Source organism: Antrostomus carolinensis, unplaced genomic scaffold (assembly GCF_000700745.2).
Source record: "Antrostomus carolinensis isolate BGI_N321 unplaced genomic scaffold, ASM70074v2 scaffold22491, whole genome shotgun sequence".
Taxonomy (NCBI): Eukaryota; Metazoa; Chordata; class Aves; order Caprimulgiformes; family Caprimulgidae; genus Antrostomus; species Antrostomus carolinensis.
In genome coordinates, this window is record NW_010296546.1 from 1 (window position 1) to 5,610 (window position 5,610).

At 37.9% G+C, this 5,610-nt stretch overlaps 1 long non-coding RNA gene across 1 annotated transcript; it reads left to right on the forward strand.

Annotated features, from left to right (window-relative positions):
- Nucleotides 1–606: 606 nt before the first annotated feature.
- LOC104532985 (uncharacterized) lies at nt 607–4,328 on the forward strand. Its single transcript, XR_728093.1, has 3 exons — nt 607–672; nt 1,122–1,252; nt 4,187–4,328. It is a non-coding gene; the product is annotated as an uncharacterized LOC104532985 (long non-coding RNA).
- The last annotated feature ends 1,282 nt before the right edge of the window (nt 4,329–5,610 follow it).

Consider the following 5,610-nt stretch of genomic DNA (forward strand, 5'->3'; position numbering starts at 1 on the left):
TGTTAGCGGCTGCTGGGGATGTTTCAGAGGAGCGATGCTCGATGCAGATACTTGAAACAAAACATGTGACTGAGACCTCTTCTCCTTAACTTAGGTTATTTATTCGTGCATGATTTAATGAAAAAGTTGATTTTTTTTTTTTCATCTGACGTAGGGTTGAAATGAATTAATCACATTTACTGTAAGTTGTTTTAAATGGAATTTCTTTCCCGACTAAAGGTACTTCTGTGTTTCGAGCGGTTCTGAAACAATACATTTGGAGTGGCATGTTGTGAAGTGATTTACATGGATCTGTTCTGAAATTTCCCTTTTAAAGTAGTGTATAGTGATGTTACATACACTTTACATGTGCTAAAGTGACTTTGTATTCTTTTGCGGTTAATTCTTTATGTCATTTCGCTTGTCCTATGGGAACACTCTATAATGTGCTCCAGATTAAATTCATTTAAAATTTTATGTTGCAAAAACATGTGTTTGAAGAAAAAAAGAAAAAACAGAACATTATGCAGTCTGGGTTCTTTTAAAACATCAGTAATGTGTATAGGACATTATATGATTTTTGTCCTGAGTGCTGATTTTTCTGGTTTCATATAAATCTCTTCTTCTAGGTGTGAACTGTAAAACTGGCTGCCACCCAGAGAATGGATTTTGTGAATTTCCCAGTGAATGCAGGTAAAAAGATCTGTCAGACAGGGCTATTAGCACAGGAATGTCTAGCTTCAATAATTCATAGTCCTTGTAAAATAGACAGAAGCAGAAATGATTTACCCTCTGAAAATATGGAACTGTAATGAAACAGCACTCCATTAGGATACAGTAACTGGAATCATAAAGCATTGACATCTAGGTGCCTTTTTAGTCTACTTTTTCCAGTAGGAAATATATTTACATTGATTAACAATTATTTATTTATTTATTTCTCACAGAATGAAACTGTTTACTTCACATAAACTGCTTCTAGTATCCCAGAAGCATTGATGGTATCTTTTTGTTCAAATGTGCTGCATAGTCCAATTTTGTATCCGAAAGTTTATTTATTGTGCCTCAAAAAGGGGAACATCCTTGTAATTATGTTTATTAAAAATAAACGATGCCTCTGTCTTGTCTTTTATCTCTTTCAGGTGTCAACCTGGTTGGCAGGGTGCTCTTTGTAATCAGTGTGTTCCTTTCCCTGGGTGTTTGCACGGCAGCTGTGCCAAGCCCTGGCAGTGCATCTGTGAGGAGGGCTGGGTTGGCAGCCTCTGTGACATAGGTTTGCACATCCTTTCCTGTCTGTAAGCAAGTGAGGTGAAACAGCCCCATCTGGTGCTGCAGACATGCAAAAGTCCTTCTGGATAGCGAATTTTAAAAGATTGAATGTTAGCACCAAATAATAAGGGGATTCTGGGCAGCAGCACATAAACCTGGAACTTTTATAATAATTTAGGCAGAAGCATGAAGTGTGTTTTGTAACTGGGCATACATGTGAGCAAAGCATAATTTCATCATTCTATTTTAAACAGTGATCATCATTGACAAGGCAAACAAACAACTACTCCCATGTTGTCATACAAACATTTCTGTAAAAAAACAAGTAATCTTGAATATATTATATTTATTTGAAATATTTATCTGGCACATTATATATATGCTACTTTCTGTTCAGAAAGAAGTGAGCATAATACTTAATACTTCCTGAAAAGGAAAACATTGTGCTTATTTCTTCCTTTACTTAACCCAGTGATGATTCAGTGGAGTAGCATAACTGAGGTCTGCCTGAACGGGCTGCCACTTCCCTCAGATGTGAGGGCTAAGCACAGCTCTTGTGTGCACTGTCTTACCCCTTGCCAGTCAGAATGAGCCATCATAGCATAAGCAAGCTGAAGAATTGGCCTTTGCTGAGCCTTGCAGCTGCAGCTGGTACTTAGGACACAAAGCAATGCTTTAGAAATTGTACCTGTATCTTTAAGGAAAAGTATTATTTAATACATATTTATTAAGGTAGTTCTATAATACAAAAAAAAAAAGGTATCCCTTGCTTAAGTTCAGAAACTGTTATTTCTCTCAACACTCAGAGTCACCTCAGAGTCATCTTTGCCAATTTGAATCTAGATTCCCATGAAGAGCTGACAAGAATATTCAGCCAAAAAGAATTAACCATCTTTTCATCTGCAGGGACATGTTATGTTGAAAGTCTTTCATCTCAGTGGTTTTACCTACTCTACATGCATTGTTTTGCATGACATTGAGTGCCATTTTTTTAGCCATTGGAGACAATTTTTAGCTTCAGGTATGTAATGAGATAAGGCATGTTAGAAAGCTACGTTTCTGTTGTTTCTGTGGAGATTGATGACGAGTTGTGAGCACTGCAGATTTGTAATTCTTTTGAAATTCTTCCTTTCTGCTGCTTATAGAAAGTGTAATATTTGCCAGGGAATTTCTGGCATAGTCACTGTTTTAATGTTACCAACTGTGACAGATGCCAGTTCCCAAGGATGGCAAAATTGGGAATGGAAAATTGTGGGAGAGTCTGAAGTTCATTTGGCTGCTACTGTAAGCACCTGAAATATTTGTAAAATATAGTCTCAGCAGCTTATTTGCTTGCTAAGCACGGGAAGAAAAAAAAAATTTGACTGGTGGTGATATCTCTTATTCTCTTTTCTAGAAAAGTTAGTCTCCGTTTGGATTATAGAAGATTCCTTTCTGAAGTAGTTTTAGATCATCAATCATTTTGCTAATGCCTCTGACTGTGTAGCTGTTGTTTTTACTATGGATGTCCTGGTCCTCAGTTCAGGTCAAGAATGACCTTTCTGGTAATTTCTGGGCGTGCAGATTATAGATTGGGCTCGATCCACTGTAAACGTGTAGGCCAGGATCAGTGATACCATTTATTGCCATTATTGCAGTCACGGGAACAGACATGGCACTTAAAGAAATAAATCTGTTGGTATTAGTGTTATCACTGCTAGTTAACCTCTTTGCAATGGAGTGCACCATCCTGCCTAACTGAATGCCATGGCATCTTTCATCCTCTGGAAATAGGCCTTGAAATTGGGGATAGGAACACATGGAACCAGGCTGCCCAGCACAAGAGTTTCCCTCTGCAGCTCTCAGACATACACTGCATAGTACAGGGACAGGTACCACGTCCAACACTGAACAGCCCGAGAAAATAGGTGGCAAACAGCACTGCTCCAAAAAGCATTAAAGGTTATTTTGGTCCTTGTGAAAACTGGAGCTTACACTCAAAGTTCATGCAAAGTGGTTGTCTTGCAGTGAGAATAGGCTAATACATAAGAAAATAGAGCCTCTTATGCAGGGAAGATTGTATGTGAAAGCCGAGGCTGTTGAAATGCTTTGCTTTGGTTACAATTTTGCAGTACCTTATGATATCATCTAACTTCTGTGTTATGTTATGGGAAATAAAATACAAATGCCCTTAAATCCCTTTTCATCTTCTTAGAAAGTATGTGTGCACATGAGTGTGCGAGGCATCAGATAACTTGCAGTCAGCACTCCCCTGCAGCTGCTTCATTAGTTGGCTAAAATATGCACTTGTTTGTTTATTTATTTTTAATTATTTTTAAAATTCAATAATCATTTGAGTGGGAAGTGGCTCAGCGGGGAAACTGTAAAGAAAATGAGATGTATATCTTTTGAGTCCAGACGTCATACAGCCGTCTCTTCTGGTACAGTTATGTAAGAGTTGGTTGCAGCCCAGACAAAAGATGAAATTTTAAGAGATTTTTGTAACTTGCTGGTCTCTGTTATTATGAAATGTTTGTTCATAAGCACATAATGATAGGCTCTCCAGCAGGGAGTGGGGAGAATTCCCAGTTCCTGATTGCTTCATCAGGATTCTGCTCATGCAGAAGCCAAGGTTGTGAAAGGATGACTAGACTACATAGTTCTTTCTCCCCTACTAATATTTTCTTGATAATATCACTTATTTGTAGACTAGAACAACTCAAACATACTTTACAAATGGGAGCTAGGAAGAGAGAAACAAGCTGAAAGTGCTTGCAGTAGTTGAACAATCTGAACTCTGTTTTAACAGAAGAAGTAAATCAGAATTTATAAAATGCAGGATGAAGGACAATTAAAGCTATACTTTATTTGAAGTATTATATACTATTTACTGATTCTTTCTCATTAGATTAACTGAGCCCTGTTGTTTTTTGTGTTGTTCTTTTTTTTTAAAAAACAGATATTCACCCATGTTCTGCAAAGCCCTGCACCAATAATGCAACATGCATAGAGACTGGTGATGGAGGATATATTTGTCTGTGTGCCCAGGGTTTTACAGGAAAAAACTGCCATCTCAAAAAAGGACCCTGCATTATTAATGGGTAAATATTGATTTCTGACGTTAATTTAAAATCTACTCTCCTACTGACGTATTCAGATTTGTTTGCTAAATGGAAGTATCTCTGGGATAAAATATATAATGCTTCTGCTAGTTGTAGATATTTTCATCAAACTTTACAAATCTGATCTGTTCATATTGTAAAGTTTTACATAGTATTAACATGAGTTCGTGTGCCTAATTTGAGTACTAAAAGTGATAATTTGCACATTTTTTTGTAGTGAATTTTTACCTTCTCATTATTTTAGTCAACAAACTTGAAGGAACCTCCTGCCCTGTGTTCTCGCCTGTAGTGAAGATAATTGTATCTAGAAACCACATACAGTAATAAGAATAGTAGTCAACGAACAAGCTGTCTGCACAAAAACTAGTCCACCAGACTGCCATTTTTCTTAACTCACATATGTATGTCCATAGTTTACTGAAGGAGATCACCTCACTTCCACCACAATGTGGGGGGCCATTGCTCTCCATTCTCTAAGAGAAGTGAGACATCAGGAACAGCATTGCCAGCAGGTTGAAGGAGGTGATACTTTCCCTCTGCTCAGTCCTGTTGAGACACATCTGGAATCCTGGGCCCAGTTACGAGCTCCTTAGTGCAAGAAGGACATGGACATACTGGAGTGAGTCCATTGAAGAGCCATGAAGATGATTAAGGAACATCCCTTCCATAAGGAGAGGCTGAGAGAGCTGGATTGTTTAGCCTGGAGAAGAGAAGGCTCTGGAGGAACTTATCTATGTGTATAAATACCTGATGGGGAGAAGCAAAGGTGGAGCCAGACTCTTCTTAGAGGTACCCAGTGAAAGAGCAAGAGACAATGGACACAGACTGAAAAGCTTCCAGCAGTATCACTGGTAGAACTGCTTAAAAAAAGGATGACCTTTCAAAGTTAAAAAAAAATTATGAATATTCAGATCTACCTTATGACTAAATCTCCCTGAAAGCTTGTACACTCTTGTTTAAGGAACATCAACACCTCTCTCTGTCTCTGGCAAGAATTGCCATTCTTCCAACTTTGTGTCAGTAGAATATTTTTGCCATTGCTTTTAATTGCAGCATAGTCACACAGATCTGTCTGGGTTTACTTTCGGCATCTAAGATAACTGCTCTGATTTGCTTATTTCTCTTCATGGACAATGAGGAAATTTAAGTTCCTCACAAGTGCCTTGAATGACATCAAGCTGCTTGCCTAACATAGATGTGAATAGCTTGCTTTCTCCACTTTCCATCTGTAGAGCAAATTCAATGTGGTTGTATATTTACT